We start from the raw sequence: 20793 nt of genomic DNA on the forward strand, positions 1-20793 counted from the left end.
TGCCCCTCCAGAGTGCCTTGCAGCAGAAGACCTTCCAGTGGAGCTTCCATCTCTCTCCACTCTCCCCACTTCTAACTGCTCTCCCTTTATCAGAAGAAGCCCCTGCTTTATTGTGCCTCAGTTTCTCCTCTGAAGCAAATGACAGCCTCATACCTATGCCCCACCCTCTCCTTCCCTGAATAAACACTTATTTCCTGTTGCCCTCTTCCAACTGACTGAGAACTGCAGGCACAGTGACATCCTGAAGGAAAACTCTCAGGTTTCATCTTATGTTCAAAGGGGCCATGCAGAGGGCAGGACAAGGTCAAACTTAGGCATCAGGTTCTTGATAAGTGGGTAAAAAGAGGGTAATTTATTTGAACTCTTGCATCTCCATTTCCCTTAAATAGGGATAATGATACCTATTAAATATTCGTTAGAAGGACTGATGCTGAAGCTAAAACTCCAATACTTTGGTCACCTGATGCAAAGAACTGACTCATTGGAAAAGACCCTGATCCTGGTAAAGACAGAGGGCAGAAGGAGAAGGGGGCAGCAGAGAAAGAGATGGTTAGATAGCATCACTGACTCGGTGGAAACGAGTTTGAGCAAATTCCAGGAGATAGTGAAGGACAGGAAAGCCTGGGTCACAAAGAGTCGGACACAAGTTAGTGACTGAGCAACAACAACTGTGATACCTATGCCATGGATTGTAAATTAGACCACATGGGTACCATACCTGGTACATCGCCAGGCACCGAGTAGACACCCAGTTCATTTTCATTTTCCCTACCTTGATCTTGTCTCTTCTTCCACCTCACTTCTGGCCAGTACATCATAATACCTTCCCAGAGATCCCCTCCTTCCCAGCCTTTTATTTTTTTGCCGCCCGCCCCGCATGGCATATGAGACCTTAGTTCCCCAGCCAAGGATTGAATCTGTGCCCCCTTCGGTGGAGTGCAGAGTCTTAACCAATGAACTGCCAGGGAAGTCCCGTTCTGTCCTTTTACAGCTCACTGCCACCAGCCCATTGCCTAGATGGGGCTCTCCTCATCCTTCCTGCAAACCCATCTCCCACTCCTGTTTCTCCCTTAGATGTAGCAGATATAGTTATATAGCCTGGTTCTAGTCCCAACTTGATGTACCCTTAGAAGGTAACCAAGTCCCTTGATCGCTCCAGTCTTCCTCATCTAAATTCATTCATTGGGTCAAACACATTTATTCACTCAACAAATTCAACACATATTGATTGTCTACTATGAGCCGGGCCCTGGGAGTATAGCATTGACTAAGAAAGGTAGCACCCTGCCCTCATGGAATGGGTGAAGAAAGAAGAAAACAGCTGTGATTTCAGAGAATAAGAAATGCTCTGCTGAGAGTAAAACAAGGTGTGATGGTGGAGAGTTCCCAAAGGGATCCTCTCAGGTGAGATATTTCAGCTAGAGGGAGCGCAAGAGCACAGACACTGAGATGACAACACACTAGACTCTTCCCAGTATTTGACCTCAATCTCTCTCCAATGCAAATACATTTAGTGGTTTCTTGCCTAGAATATTGGGTTAAAACTTGTTGCATTGGAACCCTTCCTCCCTTAAGCCCGAATCTACCTTCTCAACCTTCCACACAAGTATCCAGCTCAAGTGTAAGTAGAATTAGGTCTGTCTGGGCATGTCTGACAATAGGATAGCACACCCTGCCAGGAGCCTGTTTGCCTAAGAAATAAGAGGCCTCAGAGAAGAAAGCTGTCTTGGTTAAAGGAGGGGCCTGCTCTGTGAGACTGACAGAGTAATAGAATCTTTCTTATCCCTCCAAGGCTCTAGTGGGAAAAGAGGTTTCTCTCTCAGATACCTCCCTGCCTAGCCCAGATCTACACCTAGCTCAGTTCCTGGGGATGGAAGGTGGGGAGCCCTGAGACCCAGTCAGCCTGCTTGGGACCTTTGTGAGGGAGTGACCAAGGAGGGAGACAGGATTTTCTTTAACTTTGCCAGAGTGCCCGAGCAGCTGGCACTCCTAGAAGGCTTCCATCAGGGCAGAAATGACCTCCCAAAGGCACATGGAAGAACAGCACTTAAGGTGGTTCCAAATGAGCAGGTGGAGACAAGAGCTAAGGAAACTGGGGTTAAGCAGGGGCTCCCCATGTTGGTCAGGATCTGGGTAGGAAACACATGATACCCTCAAAAGGCGAGGCTAAAGGAAGTTTTAAGAATGGGTCTTTTATGAGGATGTGGGCAGGATTAAGAAAAACCAGTAAGAGACTGGTAAGAAAACCAGTAGTACTCTAGGGTTTGTTTAGGGAAAGCAGTTGAATACCTGGAAGCCTTAAAGGGAATAGGGGAACCAAACAACAGGCCAGAGCTGGAGCTGCCAAAGGCCACAAGATATGATCTGTGGTCTTAAGGAAAGATGCAGAGCCACTGACAAGCTGGACCCGTGGAAGGGAGCTACCTTTCAACATCCTGCCAGTAGTCAAGCGTGGGCCAAACTCCATAAAAAAACAAAGGCAGTGGGGTCAAGCTGGCCATGACGTCAGCCTCCAGGACATAGGGAAGGTTGGAGAACAGCAAGGAGGGAGACTGGAAGGGACAGAAAACAGTCAGCATACCCCTTCATCCCTTAACAACCACAAGCCAATGAGGTCCCAGGGAACTGAATTTTTACTAATCTTCCCCTCACCAGCACTCTCTCAGGAACAGGGAAGAATACCCTTGCACTCCTATTCAGAACACAGGACTTACAAAAACTTGTGTACAAACCCCAGCTCTCTCAATGAATCAGTTTCTGAGGAGCTGCTGTTACAAATTACCCCAACTGGGTGGCTTGTTTTGCTGAAAGTTTTACTTTCATTTTAGTTTTAAGGGATTCATTAACAAAAGAAACATTCATCACACACAATAAAAAATTTCAATATTTAATAGAGGATTATTCATTTTAATTTCAATATACAGTCATTAAAAGAAGAGAAATAGAAACAACAGAAAAAAAGTAACAGCACATACATCTCCAAATTATGTTGACCAACATCCAGACTTGAACAACGCTGGTAGGTCCCTTATTAACAATAATCTGGAGTCCCCAGTGGGAACAGGTCACAAGACTTCTTAGACCCTGGGGGGTTAGCCAGACCCTCAAGGGCTCAAGAAAATTCTGAGACCCACTCCCTTTCTTATCTAAAGTGCCACCTGATTTGTTGTGCTTGCCGGCAAACATGGAATCCAGGCAGGTTAGAAGCAGGTCAGAGGCCTGATTTCCTGCTTCTGAAGCCTGAACAAGACTTCCTCCATTTTAATTTCTCTAACATGGCTTAAAACAACAGAAATGTATTTTCTCAAAGTTCTGGAAGCTGAAAGTCCCTAAACAAAACATATGAAGCTACTATATGTAACTGGTACATGAATAGACATGTTGTTCAACGGAACAGACTAAAAATCTAGAAAAGAAGAATCTAGACTGCATCTCGGAATTTATTATATTGCAAAGATAGCCCCTGAGTCAGTGGAAATGCCGTGTATTTTTTAATAAATAATCTTGAGACAATGAGATAGCTTTCTGAGATAAAACAAAACCACACTTCATACAACAAAACAAATTCCTGAAGAATCGAATATTTAAATATCAAAATGACATTGACTTCCCAGGTGGTCCACTGGTTAAGAGTCTGCCTGCCAAAGCAGGGGACATGGGTTCAATCCCTAGTTCAGGAAGATTTCACATGCCACAGGGTAACTAAACCCATGGACAACAACTACTAAAGCCCACATGCCTAGAGTCCACATACCGCAACATGAGAAGCCACTGCGGTGACAAGCCGGAGCACCGCACCTAGAGAGTAGCCCCTGCTTGCCACAAGAGAAAGCCCTCACACAGCATCCAAGTGCCGTGCAGCCAAAAATAAAAAAAGAAATAAAACTTTAAAAATAACATCATGAAAATACTACAACAAACTATGGGAGAATTTTTGTTGTTGTTTTTATATTTGAGAGAGGCATGACTTTCTAAGAATGACAACACAGTGGAAGTCATTAAAAACTTGTTCAATACATTAAGTTACAGAAATCTAGAATTTTTTCCCATGGGAAAATAAATACCCTAAGCAGAGTCAACAGACAAAATGAAAAGCTGGAAAAACATATTTGCCAATTATGTCACAGACCAAGACCTAGCTTCCTTGGTATTTAAACAGATCTTACAAATCAATAAGAAAAAGTCTAACTCAACAGAAAAATGAACAAAGGCTATAAAAAGTCCACAAAAGGGGAAGTATAAATTGGTTCTTAAACATATTAAAAAGATGCTGCTCTTCACTCCAAATAAGAGAAGTGCAAATTAAAACCACAGCAAGACAGCATTTTTCACCTACTAAGTGGCAAGCATCAGCAATGTTTGTTAACATACGGGATTAGCCACTTTTGTATCTTGCAGGTACGTCCTCACAGACTCCAAAGACAGCGATTGGTAATATCCATCAATTGGCAGTGTTTTAACTGGGTATATTCTGTGTCCCACCAACTGCACTCTAAGATAGTATTTTACAAATGTATTCTCACTTGCGCTTTAAAAATATATATGACCAAAGATATTCTTTGCAGCATCGTTTATTATGGCAGATTGGAAAAAATCGAAATGTGGACTCAATGAAATATTATCATTCAAAAAAAAGTGGAGAGTAGAATTAAGGTCAAAATGCAAAAGTAGGAAGTCAAGAGATACCTGGAGTAACATGCAAATTTGGCTTTGGAGTACAAAACGAAGCAGGTCAAAGGCTAACAGGGTTTTGCCAAGAGAATGCACTGGTCATAGCAGACACCCTCTTCCAACAGCACAAGAGAAGACTCTACACAAGGACATCACCAGATGGTCAATACGGAAATCAGATTGATTATATTCTTTGCAGCCAAAGATGGAGAAACTCTATACAGCCAGCAAAAACAAGACAGGCAGCTGACTGTGGCTCAGATCATGAACTCCTTATTGCCAAATTCAGACTTAAATTGAAGAAAGTAGGGAAAACCACTAGACCATTCAGGTATGACTTAAGTCAAATCCCTTATGATTATACAGTGGAAGTGACAGATTCAAGGGATTACATCTGATAGACAGAGTGCCTGAAGAACTATGGACAGAGGATCCTGACATTGTACAGTGTCAAGACCATTGGCAGTGATCAAGACCATTCCCAAGAAAAAGAAATGCAAAAAGGAAAATGGTTGTTTGAGGAGGCCTTACAAATAGCTGAGAAAAGAAAAAGATGCAAAAGGCAAAGGAGAAAAGGAAAGATATGCCCATTTGAATGCAGAGTTCCAAAGAATAGCAAGGAGAGATAAGAAAGCCTTCCTCAGTGATCAGTGCAAAGAAATAGAGGAAAACAATAGAATGGGAAAGACTAGAGGTCTCTTCAAGAAAATTAGAGATACCAAGGGAACATTTCATGCAAAGATGGGCACAGTAAAGGACAGAAATTTTATGAGACTTCCCTGTAGCTCAAACGGTAAAGAATATGCCTGTGAGGAAGGAGACCAGGGTTCGATCCCTGGGTTGGAAAGTTTCTCTGGAGGAGGGAATGGCAATCCGCTCCAGTATTCTTGCCTGGAGAATTCCATGGACAGAGAAGCATGGCAGGATACAGTTCATGGAGTCACAAAGAGTCAGACACGACTGAGTGACTAACACAACAACAATAAAAGCAGAAGATATTAAGAAGAGGTGGCAAGAATACACAGAAGAACTATACAGAAAAGATCTTCATGACCCAGATAACCACGATGGTGTGATCACTTACCTAGAGCCAGACATCCTGGAATGTGAAGTCAAGTGGGCCTTAGGAAGCATCACTATGAACAAAGCTAGTGGAGGTGATGGAATTCTAGTTGAGCTGTTTCAAATCCTAAAAGATGATGCTGTGAAAGTGCTGCACTCAACATGCCAGCAAATTTGGAAAACTCAGCAGTGGCCACAGGACTGGAAAAAGTCTGTTTTCATTCCAATCCCAAAGAAAGGCAATGCCAAAGAATGCTCAAACTACTCCACAATTGCACTCATCTCACACGCTAGCAAAGTAATGCTCAAAATTCTCCAAGCCAGGCTTCAACAGTACATGAAATGTGAACTTCCAGATGTTCAGACTGGATTTAGAAAAGGCAGAGGAACCAGAGATCAAATTGCCAATATCCATTGGATCATAAAAAAAACAAGAGAGTTTCAGAAAAACATCTACTTCTGTTTTATTGACTTTGCCAAAGCCTTTGACTGTGTGGATCACAACAAACTGTGGAAAATTCTTCAAGAAATGGGAATACCAGGCCACCTGACCTGCCTCCTGAGAAATCTGTATGCAGGTCAAGAAGTAACAGAACTAGACGTGGAATAGCAGACTGGTTCCAGTATGGGAAAGGAGTACATCAAGGCCGTATATTTGTCATCCTGCTTATGTGACTTATATGCAAAATACATCATGAGAAATGCTGGGCTGGATGAAACAAGCTGGAATCAAGATTGCCAGGAGAAATATCAATAGGTTCAGATATGCAGATGACACCACCCTTATGGCAAAAAGTGAAGAAATAGTAAAGAGTCTCTTGATGAAAGTGAAAGAGGAGAGTGAAAAAGTTGGCTTAAAACTCAACATTCAGAAAACTAAGATCATGGCATCTGGTCCCATCACTTCATGGCAAGTAGATGAGGAAACAGTGGAAACAGTGGCAAACTTTATATTTTGGGCTCCAAAATCACTGCAGATGGTGACTGCAGCCATGAAATTAAAAGATGCTTGCTCCTTGGAAGAAAAGCTATGACCAACCTAGATAGCATATTAAAAAGCAGAGACATTACTTTGCCAACAAAGGTCTGTCTAGTCAAAGCTATGGTTTTTCTAGTAATCATGTATGGGTGTGAAAGTTGGACTATAAAGAAAGCTGAGCACTGAAGAATTGATGCTTTTGAACTGTGGTGTTGGAGAAGACTCTTGAGAGTCCCTTGGACTGCAAGGAGATCCAACCAGTCCATCCTAAAGGAAATCAGTCCTGAATATTCATTGGAAGGACTGATGCTGAAGCTGAAACTTCAAATACTTTGGTCACCTGATGCAAAGAACTGACTCATTGGGAAAGACTCTGATGCTGGGAAAGATTGAAGGCAGGAGGAGCAGGGGATGACAGAGGATGAGATGGTTGGATGGCATCACCGACTCTATGGACATGGGTTTGAGTAAGCTCTGGGAGTTGGTGATGGACAAGGAAGCCTGGCGTGCTGCAGTCCGTGGGGTCGCAAAGAGTCGGACACGACTGAACGACTGAACTGAACTGAACTGAGAATTAAGGTCCTCTACTTGTCCTAATAGGAAGTATGTCCAAGACATCTGAGGATGAACTTTGTGAAGCCAAGTTCAAGGGAAGGAGGGTTGAGCATACCATCAGATGCTGGCTGCCCTAATCCATCTGCCAGTACCCACACCCATAGCTTCATTCACTGTGTCCCTAAGGGAGCTGAGGCTTCTGGGCTCTTCCCTGGCATAGGCCACTGCTAAGGCCCTGGGACAGGCCCTGGCCAGGTGTGCTCTGGTCTTGTGTTTTTGCAAAATCTGTGAAAGATATTTAAACCCCAATTGATAAGTCCACTGTGTCTTTCCTTTCACACACCCCTCTGTCACACGTCCGCTTGTGTCAGGTGGCATCAGAGCAGCCAAGTGCATTTGGGGTTCCTGGCCAGGCGGAAGGTGGGTTGGAGACACATTAATTACAGGTTGGTGTTATGGGTTTATATGGCCTAGAATAACTTCCCCCCACAGAAGCAAGTTATTTCTTGGGGTCCCTGTGTCGAAATGGTTTCCAGAAATATTCCTGTTGCCCACTGTATCACCACATCTGGGCTGGTCACACCGAGGTGTAGGTCACATGAACTGCAAGCAGTCAGTAAGAATTTTTAAATACCATGATATTTTTCTGGATGTTACAGTGTTTGTGACATTTATGCTTTTCTTAACGTGTAATTTATTTTGATTTTTTTATGCTTTATACCAAAAATAATAAACAAAATGCCAAATCCCTTGCTACCCCCTATCTTTTGGGGAAAAAAATTGTCTACTGTCTGAAATGTCTCTTCTATTGGCTTAGACCTCAGGAGTCTAGGTAGCCTGATACTATCTGTTTGGACTCCCCCTAAAGGAAACTTTTATTTGTAGGAAACCCATGTCTTCTATCTGATAATGGCCCTTTATCTCTTCTACAGAGTTACCAAAACCAAGTTTCTCATACCTAAAACATTTGCTCCCTGTCTCTCCCAAATTATAAGACAAATTAACAAACTGTTTCCCGTGTTTCACTGCTGGCAAACATTCAGGTAATACAGACTTTCAGTGGGTATTGGCATTTCTGTAGGACAGATTCCTAGAAATAGAATTGCTGTGTTAAAGGCTGTGCCTGCTTAGGTTGTTCTCCAGAATTATGGTGCTCTCAGACCATGGAAAATTACGTGGCCAATAAAAATAATGAGGGAGATGATTGACCAGTTCCTCAAAGTGGGGGAGCAGGGCACAGGCTGCAAAACAAGACAGAGAACTTGATTTAAAAACGAGGGTAGTGGGGGTGGGGAGGCAGTATTGGAAGAGAGTTCCACTTTCTGCTTGAGTCCTCTACATTTTAGAAATATTTTTTCATGAACAAGTATAGGCTCCCCAGGCGGCTCAGTGTTAAAGAATATTCCTGCAATGTGGGAGTGTTGCAAGGGAAAGTGTTAGCTGCTCAGTCGTGTCCAACTCTTTTCAACCCCTTGAACTATAGCCCGCCAGGCTCCTCTGTCCCTGAAATTCTCCAGGCAAGAATACTGGAGTGGGTTGCCATTCCATTCTTCAGGGGATCTTCCTGCCCCAGGGATCAAACCCAAGTCTCCTGCATTGCAGGCAGATTCTTTACCACCTGAGCCACCAGGGAAGCCCTGGGTTTAATCCCTGGATTGGGAAGTTCCCCTGGAAAAAGAAATGGCAACCCACTCCAGTATTCTTGCCTGGGAAATCCCGTAAACAGAGGAGCCTGGTGGACTACATACAGTCCACGGGGCTATAAAGAGACACGACTGAGCATGCACACACTGCCTTTAGAGTTTTTTAATACTAACAGGAAGAAGGCATAGCTGATATTACACAAATATATCACTACTTAAAGAATTTCCGTCTGTTATTGAGAATTTTCTCAGTGACATCTCTCTTGAACTCATTCCTGAAACAAAGACCAGCTTTAGGGTTTTAGGATTATTGTTTATCTTGGCTTGAGCTGGCAAAGAGAGTCTCTGTCCCCGACATCATTCCAGATAGGGCCATTTCTGCCTGCCTCAGTCCTGGCAGATTTCCAGCCCTCCCTAGAACAAGCCTGGGGCGGGGCTTGTGGGGATCCGCTCCCGGTTTCCCAGGGCCACCCGTGGACCCCTCCCACATTTTCCTTGTATTTATGGCCATGAAACACTGGTGCACTTTGGGTAATTGTTGCAAAACACCAAGACCAGCAATATTTCAGAGCTCTGTGGGTGTGGGGCTGGGGCTTTGAGGCTGGTGGAAGGATTTTTAGGGTGAATAGCTATGGAGAGGCTGGAGGTCTGGTGGGGGAAACAGCACACTGGGTCCTGGGGCAAGTGTGGGGTTCCTAAAGGCCACTGATGGTGGGGGGCCCAGCTGCCCAAGCGGGGCTCCAGAGGTCAGAGGCCAGCACAAGTCAAACAAAGCAGGACAGGCGGTGGGGAGCTTTGCAGCAGGATCTCTAACAAGGCCATGACTAATTAAAGCTACTCCAAAGCTATGTCCACCTCCTGCTCCCTGGCCTCTCCCATCCAGCCTGTCATCAAATCTGGTAGATGGATTTCTCTTCATCCAGTAAGTAGTGAGTGCCCACTGTGTGCCAAATGGTGTTCTAAGTACGAGAGGTCATGGTCCCTGCTCTCATGGAGCCTATCTCTAGCACTGAACAAAAAGGATGACTTAAGTATTTCATTGCAATTTTATTAAACGTTATGAAAGAAAGGAATGCTGTAAGTCCTGCACTTTCTTTAAGAAATTAACTTTATTTGCCTGTTTCCTAAACTGACCTCAGAAATTAACACTCCCCCTTATTTTGAACGTAGAGACTGGGTTTTTGGAGTAGTTTTAGGTTCTTAGCAAAGTTGAGTGAAAAGTACTGTACAGAGTTCCCATACGCCTCCTCCACTCACATAGGTGCCACTATCAACATCCCACATCAGTGTGGTGCTTTTGTAACAATAGATGTGTCAGCACTGATGCATCAGTGCCAGCCAAAGTCCACAGTTTACATTCGGGCCACATTAGGGCCCTGTTTAAAAATATGTGTATACAGTAATGTAATAACACTGCGACTCAGAGCTGCAGGCAGTAGGGAGCCTGCAAGCTTTCTAAAAAGGAAGTGGCATGCTTACCTTAGTGTTCTGCAAACAATTCGTTCACTGCTTCTTCTTATCTGACCCATGAATGTGCCCTTATCTTCTGATATTTATTTGGTTTAGATGCCATAGACACCATTTGCCCAGGCTATGGAAGTGATCTTTACACTAGTCTGCTGGTCACCAGGCCGTCCCCCCACCTTCAACCCTGATTTGACTCGGAATCCAGATCTCCAGATTACAGAGGAATGCCACTTTCTCTGTGGCATGAGTTTGCTCAGACATTTACAGTAACTCCTACCAATGGTTTTCCAGTATTCTTATCCCTGGAACCCATTTGGTGATGGCAGCAGAATATAATGATTAAAAGCATAGGCTCTGACATTTATAGTCCAGAGATGACATCCTAGCTCTAAGAATCCCAAATTCATCTTTAAAGAGACAATGATAATACTACTTGTCAAGGAGATGGGAGATTATGGGGCTTTAAAGGAGATAAAAAACATAAAGTGCTTGCATGCATGCTGAGTCACTTTAGTCGTGTCTGACTCTTTGTGACCCTATGGACTTGTAGCTCACTAGGCTCTTCTGCCCACGGGGTTCTCCAGGCACGAATACTGGAGTGGATTCCCATACACTTTTCCAGGGGCTCTTCCCCACCCAAGGACTGAACCTGTGTCTCTAACATCTTTTGCATTGGCAGGCAGTTTCTTTACCGCTAGTGCTACCTGGGAAGTCCAAAGTGCTTACGAGCATGTATAGCAAATATTTGACAATCATTAGCTCTTGGTGGTTTTGTTAATACTACTGCTCATAGTAAATCTTAAAGGAAGTCTAAAATATGAGATATAAAAATCAGTGCATATTATCTGAACATCATGGTTCTACCCAGCTTACAGGACTAATCACTCAGCCCAATCTGATGTCCTTCCACCCACAAATGCATTGTTCACCTTCCCAACATTCAGACCATACTGATTATCCACTTTTTTTTTTTTTTTTTTGCGCAAAGATAACACAGACTCTGAATTTTTGTCCATGTTATTCTTTCACTTCCTCTACCCATCAAAACCCTGTCTGAAGTCAAAGGTCTCAATCAAATACAACTTCCCACTTCCTCCTGAAGGCTTCCCTGCTGACTCAGATGGTAAAGAATCTGCTTGCAATGTAGGTTCGATCCCTGGGTCGAGAAGATTCCCTGGAGGAGGGCATGGCAACCCACTCCAGTATTCTTGCTCGGAGAATCCCCATGGACAGAGGAGACTGGCAGGCTGAAGTCCCTTGGGTCTCAAAGAGTCAGGCATGACTGAGCTTCTAAGCACAGCACAGCAATGAACAATGAAGCCAGAGCAAATTTTTGTGACAGTGTCACATTTTGGAGAACAAGACATCACCCTCTTGTTCTACTTTCTGTACTACAACTTCAGGGAAACAATGCAGAGTCTTGATGGAGGCAGGAAATAGAACGTAGCCAGAGCCACTCAAAATTGGGTGACCCCCAAATCAGGTGAGGCTATGGTCAGTAGCCAGTGGCGTGCTAAGTTGGAAGTGCTAACATTTTTCAGAATGGAGAAAATAATACCAAAACGACCTAAAATGGCATTGGAGTTTAACCTCATTGGCCTTGGAAAAACTTTTCATGCTCTGTATTTTCACTCATGTTAGGGGTGATGTTTCAGCACCTGGTTGAATCTAAATGGTATGCCTCTGTAGCTTTCTTCCTCTGCCTGTTGCCACCATGAGGAATAAGGGATGAAGAAGACTTCTCTGAGACTGAGCAATGTCCTTAAAGGACCTAAGAATGGATGGGGAGGGGGCACAGTGAAGGTTCAAAGCAAGTTCTGCCCCTTATCTCTACAAACACCCAGCCTGTTTACCCATCCCCACTCCACCCTATCAGGGAAGGACTGGGGGGTTGGGGACAGGGCTTAGATACCCAGTATTTTATCTAGCAACCTTGAGAAGGAAGGTCACCTTCTGTAGTCTCCTCTGCACTCTGCCATTTGTTACATAAGGCTCTTGTTGTTGTTCAGTTGCTCTGTCATGTCCAACTCTTCGCGACCCCACGGACTGCAGCACGCCAGGCTTCCCTGTCCTTCACCGTCTCCCGGAGCTTGCTCCAACTCCTGTCCACTGAGTCCGTGATGCCATCCAACCATCTCTTCCTCTGTCATCCCTTTCTCCTCCTGCCTTCAATCTTTCCCAGCGTCAGGGTCTTTTCTAATGAATCAACTCTTCACATCACGTGGCCAAAGTATTGGAGTTTCAGCTTCAGTATCAGTCCTCCTAATGAATATTCAGGGCTGATTTCCTTTAGGATTGACTGGTTTGATCTCTTTGCAGTCTGCAGGACTCAAAAGAGTCTTCTCCAATTCAAAGCATCAATTCTTTGATGCTCAGCCTTCTATATGGTCCAACTCTCACATCCATACATGACTACTGGAAAAAACATAGCTTTGACTATACAGACCTTTGTCGGTAAGGTAATGTCTCTGTCTTTTAATATGCTGTCTAGGTTGGTCATAGCTTTTCTTCCAGGGAGCAAGCATCTTTTAATTTCATGGCTGTAGTCACCATCTGCAGTGATTTTGGAGCCCAAGAAAATAAAGTCTGTGACTATTGCCATTGTTTCCCCATCTATATGCCATGAAGTGATGGGATGAGATGCCATGATTAGTTTTCTGAATGTCGAGTTTTAAGCCAGCTTTTTCTCTCTCCTCCTTCACTTTCATCAAGAGGCTCTTTAGTTCTTCTTCACTTTCTGACATAAGGGTGGTGTCATCTGCATATCTAAAGTTATTGATATTTCTCCTGGCCATCTTGACTCCAGCTTGTGTTTCATCCAGCCCAGCATTTCACATGATAAACTCTACATATAAGTTAAATAAGCAGGGTGACAATATCCAGCATACTCCTTCCTTGTCATACTCCTTTCTCAATTTGAAACCAGTCAGTTGTTCCATGTCCAGTTCTAACTGTTGCTTTTTGACCTGCATACAGGTTTCTCAGGAGGCAGGTGAGATGGTCTGGCATTCCCATCATACCATAAAACTCTAGCACATTGGAATTGGAAGCAATCTCAGACACTGTTTGGACCAGCCCAACTTCTGCATTTCACTACTTAAAAAGTGAGTGATATCCAAATGGGAGCATGAATCCCGCGGCCTTTGCTTCCCAGTCTGAAGTTCAATATCTGGACTGTCTGTCTGCCTCATTTGAAGGCAACTCTGCATGTTTACTTTTCATCTGATTTCACCCATGTAATAAGAAACCGACTGCAGTGTCGTGGAAAACATTGCTGGACCTGGAGTTACAAGCTAACCTGTGAATCCCAGCTCTGTCCCAGGAGCTGTCTGACTCTCAACATTACTTAAGCCCTCTGTGCCTCAGTTTCCTCATCTGTGAAAAGGGAAATAGTAATAGAACAACTTCCCGGGATTGTTGGGAGAGGATTAAATGAGGCGGGCTTTTTGAGGGCTTGATGAGATGCTTGGAGCTGAGTGAGCCTTCCCCAAATGTTATCTACTTCTATTGCTGCTGTTCTTGTACATATTTCTGAACCTTGGTTGCAGCAAGCATGGAGTTAAAACACATAATGTATGCTCCTAACACGCATCACAAAAATGGCAGCTTTTATTATTCACTGTGCAAGGAGAGACAGAGTTATAAACACTGACTCTGCTCTTTAGGACCTTACAATCTAGTAGAGAAAACAGGGAAAGTTCTCTTAAAAAAATACAATTAACAGGCAAATCTATGATTCTCAGGGGCCACATGACTGTAAATTCTTAGAAAGGAGAATTGATCTTCAAGGGATTGTCTGAGAAACCAAGAAAATGATACAGCTTGGAAGTTCATAGGAACAGGAACAAGGTCTCGCTTTTTCTGACCTTCCTCCTCCCATCTGCCTACCCACCCTCCCCCTTGTTACTGCTGCCCCCTGGTGTCTATCACCTTGCTAGCACTCCTGGGCGCTGTTCACTCCGGGGTCACTAGGAGGAAAGGGCCACCGCCTGCCTCAAAGTATTAGTTGCTCAGTCGTGTCCGACTCTTTGCAACCCTATGGACTGTAGCCTTGTCCATGGAGTTCCCCAGGCAAGAACACTGGAGTGGTAGCCGTTCCCTTTGCCAGGGGATCTTCCCTACCCAGGGATCAAACCCGGGTCTCAGACTCTTCACCATCTCAGACACCAGGGAAACCCACTGGGAAGGAAGGGATCTCTTTTCTTCAGGTTCTCCAGTCTGGACAAGGACACAAACAGCAACTGTCTAGATGGAGGGAAGGGAAGAAACCAGGCATTTATTGTTCAGTGGAAAGTGCATCCAAAGTGCCTGCGACACATCCAGTGGGCTGCAAGACCTGGGAGCAGCAGACAAAGGGGCTGTGTCTCCAAAGGTGAGAAAATTATGACACGTGAGAACCGATTGCCCCTCCTCTTACTAGAGCTTCAGCTTCACTCCCTCACTGGTGTCAGTGTATAAACATGCTTGTGTTTTTCCTTATAACAAAGATAAACATCTCAGCCCTTTTCAAGATTCACAGTTATATATTTTGTAGAATGCTTGTCAACTTGGGCTTGTTTGGTGCTTTCTTATGAACAGACTGAGGTTATGGGTTTGGGGAAAGAATATCATGGAGGTTACGTGAGATTCTTAATGCATCATATCAGGGGACCCCTGAAATCAAATGACTTATTACTAGTGATGTTAACCTTGATTGCTTGGTTAAGGTGGCATTTGCCTGGTTTATCTACTGTGAAGTTTTTATTTTTCCCTTTCTATACTCTATTTGTTAGAAGCAAATCACTAAGTCCAGACCACATTCAAGGCAAGAGGTATTAAGCTCCATCTTCTAGAGCAAGGGATATCAAAGAATTTGGGACAGTACATTAAAACCCTCACAGTAATTAGTAGGGCTAATTTTGGAGCAGATACTTTGAGGCTTTACAAATATCCTGGTCTTCCTTAAAGTTTTACCTACTGATTTTAGCACTCATCAATGGATCTTGCCTATAGCAATTATTACTACCATGGTCTAATGGTGATTTCCTATTTCCCTTATTCCTTCTACATATATTAAGAGAAATTTTTTTCTGAAAAGATTGTCCCTTCTCTCAGTTATTTAGTCAATCATTTATTTGTAGCAGTGTGGACTTACAGAGATTTATTTTATTATTTGAATTATAAACTAATATTATCATTACTTTTTACATTGCTCAAATTGTTTTGGCTTTGGCCACTGGAACATGATTTGAGTTGGCTCTTGTGTCTTTTGAATAGGTGCCTTGCTTTTTTGGCACTTACTTTCTGGCAATGTAAATTGCTCCAGAATTACCTTGTATTTTCCCTGCCCCAGTTCTAGAATTAGCCATTTTTCCAAAGAAGTATGGTTCCTTTTATTGGAGAATGGTATTTAGAAGCCAAAAGCTGGATGTTAGGTGTCTCCATTGCTAATGGAGTGCCACTCATTTTAGGCTTTCCTAGCAGACAAAGCTAGCAAATATATGTGTGTATATTAACCTTGATATACACACAGTATCTATATTTATCTCTGCATCTATTTGTGTGTTTATGTGTATGTAATATGTACATATATGTCATAGAGATACCTATGAATTATTGGTCTATGTAGATATTTATATAGCTCTATTATATATATATTCTATAACATATATAATGTTATGTTGATAGACATAGATACAGATATATGTAAAATGAGAATGAGTTCATACTGATATCTCCAACTTGAATCCAGCACCACAAAGTTTACTCTGTCCTTCTACCCCCGACATCAAGCTAACCACCCCCTTCTTTCTCTGACAGTGAAAAACCTATCTCACTACAATTTATTTACTTATTGTTCAACACTAGTATACAAGCTAAGAAGTTTCAGAATTGTTAACCTGTAATACATTTACCAGCTATAATCTTTATGTATGATTCCTTTTGTCTTACAGTATCCAGTCAAAACACTGTTTTCCAAAACTACTTGTTTAGCTCCTCCCCCGCATTTTCCATTTATATTCATAATACAGTTAGATTCATATATTACATTTTGTATTCTGTCTAGGATTGAATGACTTTTTATAGTTTTGTATACAATTAAGTTCTGTCTTTGTAGAGTTCTATAGATCTTGACAAAGAAAAGTGGCATAGAGTCATGTATTCACCATCATGATATCACACAAAACAGTTCCATCACACTGAAAATTCAATGTGCGATACCTTAGTCAACAACACCTTGTTCTCTAAGTATTTCCCCTGCAATCACTGATCTGTTTTCTGTCTCTATCATTTTGCCTCTTTCAGAATGTCATGTAAATAGAATCACACAAAATGCAGCCACTTGAGTCTGGCTCCTTTCACTTAGCAAAGTGCATTTAATGCTTATGTATCTCGTTGCATGAATCAGTAGTTCATTGATTTTTATTGCCGAGTAGTATTCCACTGTGTGGGGTTTCCCAGGCGGTGCTAGCGGTAAAGAACCTGCCTCAATGCAGGAGATGTAAGAGACACAGGTTCAGTCCCGGGGTCGGGAAGATCCCCTGGAGGAGGGCGTGGCAACCCACTCCAGTATTCTTGCCTGGAGAATCCTAGGGACAGAGGAGCCTGGCAGGCTATAGTCCATAGAGTCACACAGAGTTGGACACGACTGAAGTGACTTAGCCCATACGCACACATTCCACCACATGGACATACTACAGTTCATCTGTTTACCCACTGAAGAACATCTTGGTTGTTCTCATTGTTAATGAATAAAACTGCTATACACATTTGGGAACAGGTTTTTGTATGGACATATTTTTTTATTTACCAGGGTCAATATGTAGGGAAGAGATTGCTGGAGGTATTGCATGGCAAGTCTATGCTTAATGTTATAAGGAATACCTACACAGTTATGTCTTTAAGTCTTGTATAGTCAAGAGCTTCCTTCCCCATCTCCTTTTTTTCCCTTTTCTTTTCTTGAAATGTTTTGTGGAATCCACCAGATGATGATGCCATTAAAACCATCTCCCAAAAATACACCAACCCCCTGCACACTTCCCAAACTGCGTCTGGAGTTTCCAGGAGGTATGTGAGATGTTTCTCCTCCGCAGCCTCCTTCCCGACACTTCCCAAGTCTGGCAAGGGGTACTCCAAGCAGAGCCCAAACCCACCTGGAAGCTTGCCCAGCCTGCCTCCCCACGTGTCTTAGAGGTCCAGACATCCAGCCAGAGAAGGAGACTGGAAAGTTCTAGGACAGCTCGTCCTGCACCAAAACTCCAGGCTTCCCGGAGACCATCTCAGATTGTCCAAGGAGCAAGACAGAGCCAGGTGAGGGGAGTGCTGAGCTGCGCCGTCAAGAATGTTGTGCCTTTCTCCTCCCCTCGGTACATCTTTCTGGGTGACCTTCCACCCAGAGTCGGCCAGACTAGATCTGTGAGGAGAGGGCAGGGAGCTGTTTTAGAGCCTGAAGTGGGAAGGAATGACCCTTAGTTGACAAGCAACTCTAGTTCTCAAACTTCCTTGCCCTGGAGAATCACCTAGGGTTCTGTTTAAAAGGCAGAAACCCAGGCCTGCCCCCAGAGAACACAACAGCATAGATCAGGGGTTGCCTAGGAATCTGTATGAAGAACAAAAATGAAAAAATAAATAAAACCAAAAACCCTCCCTAGTGATTCAAGCACAAGTGATCCTCAGACCACACTTCGAGAAACCCTGGCCAAGAAAATGTTTTCTGGCCCCAACCGAAGATCCACCCTCCTTCTCCTCTCTCCCCCAACTCCAGCCTCAGGGAGTTGGATGTCTGCAGGAACCTGGGAAGAGACAGTGACCCTGGGAGCTGACCTACTTTAGGAGTCTAGTGGGAAGAGGGGTTAGAATTGTGGGCCCTTTAAATTGTGGGCCCAGAGGGCAGAACAATGCCCTGGCACGGCAGTCACAAGGAGGCAGAAGGAAGAACTGTAAGGCAAATCTACTGTACCAACCCCAACCTGTTGCTGTCGTTGTTTAGTCCTTAAGTCAGGTCTGACTCTTTGAAATCCCATTAACTGCAGCACACCAGGTTTCCCTGTCCTTCACCATCTCCTGGAATTTGCTCAAATTCATGTCTATTGAGTCAGTGATGCTATCTAACCATCTCATCCTCTGCCGCCCTCTTCTCCATTTTGCCTTCAATCTTTCCCAGCATCAGGGTTTTTTCCGACTCATTGGAAAAGTATTAAAGTTTCAGCTTCAGCATCAGTCCTTCCAACGAGTAGTCAGAGCTGATTTCCTTTAGGATTGACTGGTTTGATCTCCTTGTTGTCCAAGGACTCTCAAGAGTGTTCTCCAGCACCAGAATTTGAAAGCATCAGTTCTTCAGCGCTCAGCCTTCTTTATGGTCCAACCCTCACATCCATACATGACTACTGGAAAAGGCTAAGCCCAACCATCTAGTGCAAAAGCGCCCTTTACCTTTGGATAAGTTTCCCACTATGGCTACAAAGCCCCTCAGAATCCAGCTGCTATTTCCCCCTGGTCCCTACTCACGGCACCCCAACTTCTAGAACTTCACCAGTTCTATGAGTGTGCCAAGGCCCTGATTTGTGGGCCCTCCCTCCAGATATAGTCCATTTGGGGGTACTGCCTGGCCTGCCCTTGCCCCTCTCTCAGCCCAGTCAACGCCCAGGTCATGCTTCAGAACTCGGTCTAGAAGTCACCTCCAAAGTTCCCTCTGACCCCCACAGCTGGATGGAGCATCGCTACTCTCTGTATCCCATATCAAAATTATTTATCCCCCCCTCACCTGACATACTGTCTGTATAATAAAACTTTACTGAGTTGAATTGTTAAGTTATAATGCAGTTTTTAATCTGTCATCCCATGAGGCTACGGGGTCCTCCAGGACCCACTAGCTGGCACTTAGTAGCTGCTCAATAAATGCCTGGCAGTGAATGAATGGCAGTGACCTGGCAGAGAGTAAAACGGTCTGCCCAGGGAGGCAATGAGCCCTCATCGCTAAAGCCTTTCATTCCCAGAGACTGATGCATCCCCTGTCAGAGATCTTGCAGGGGGAGTTGAAGAGTGCTGGTTAGGACACGCATGCCCTGGGTCCCTCCTGCCGTGGGAGCACAGGGTAACCACAGTAGCCCTGCTGGAGGATACCTCTGAGAAGCAGCCACGCCCCAGCAAGGCAATCACCTGATGTCAGTCTGGTTTGCAGCAGTTTGTGTTCAGGAAGATAAAGGAAATTCATTGCAAAACAGCAATGACCAGACCAGAGGTCACCCTGGTTCTCCTGTCCTCCATTCCAGAGCCAGCTTGTGTCACACCCACCCCTGAACACATGGGGACTTGCCAGGCCTGTCTGGACACACTGGACACAGAGAGGCGTCACCAGCCTTGAGGCAAGACATGTTCCTAATACCTTGAATATCTCTGGGGCATGACCCCCTGCTGTGTGCCAGGCTCTCCCCAACCCACTGGGACTTGGGCCCCCTAGGCTGTGAAGGCAGGGGGCAATCCAGGTTTCCCAGGCTGGGCTTGTCAGTGTGATAGGTGCACATATAGAGTGGGCCGGAGTTCAGGCGATGCCAGGGCTTCTGGGGAGCCACTTAGCTTCCTTCAATCTGCCTCTGAAGCATAGATCTTTCCCAAATGTCTTCACAGTCCCCACAGAGGGGAGAATCCAGAGTATGGATGGGCCCACGCCGGTCCTCCCTCAGCCCCTACTCTGCTCCAGAGAAATAAGCTTCAGGGGCCTGACCCCCATGGGTTAGGACATCTGAGGGTGAGCTGGGGGCAGGAGCCCAGGAGTGTAGTGTTCAATCTGCTATTGATTAGCTGTGTGATAAAGGGCAAGTCCATTTCCCTCTCTGAACCTTGGAGTCCTCCTTGATAAATGAGGGAGAGGGACTAGACGAGTGTTTCCTGACCCTGTCTATGAATCAGAATCATCTCAGTGGTAGTAACAGAAAGTAACTTGAAAATAAACAGATTTTCCCAAAGCTCCTAAAGGAATCTGAATCTCCAGGGAGGAGAGGTTTACAAGCTCTTGCTCCCAACCTCACCCTGATTGGTTAGGGGGAGCCTTTGTTGTTGGTATTGTTTAGTCCCTAAGTTATGTCTGATGCTTTGCGACCCTATGGACTAGAGCCCGCCAGGCTCCTCTGTCCATGGCATTTCTCAGGCAAGAAAATGGAAGTGGGTTGCCATTTCCTTCTCCAGGGGATCTTTCCAGCCCAGGGATAGACCAGTGTCTCTTGTATTGACAGGAGGATTCTTTACCACTCATCACCCAGGAAACCCCCTAAGGAGCCTCTGGGACCCTTCAAACCCTCCCCAGCCCCCTGAACCATGACTCTGGGATGCGGTCTTCCCAGCCACAGCCCACCCCTTACCAGGTTCCAAGCTTCCTCCAGCCAGGGCTAGAGTAAGCTGCCCCATATCTCTCTCTCCAAAGAGTTCTGGAGCCGGAAG

This window comes from Odocoileus virginianus, chromosome 6 (genome assembly GCF_023699985.2).
Source record: "Odocoileus virginianus isolate 20LAN1187 ecotype Illinois chromosome 6, Ovbor_1.2, whole genome shotgun sequence".
NCBI lineage: Eukaryota > Metazoa > Chordata > Mammalia > Artiodactyla > Cervidae > Odocoileus > Odocoileus virginianus.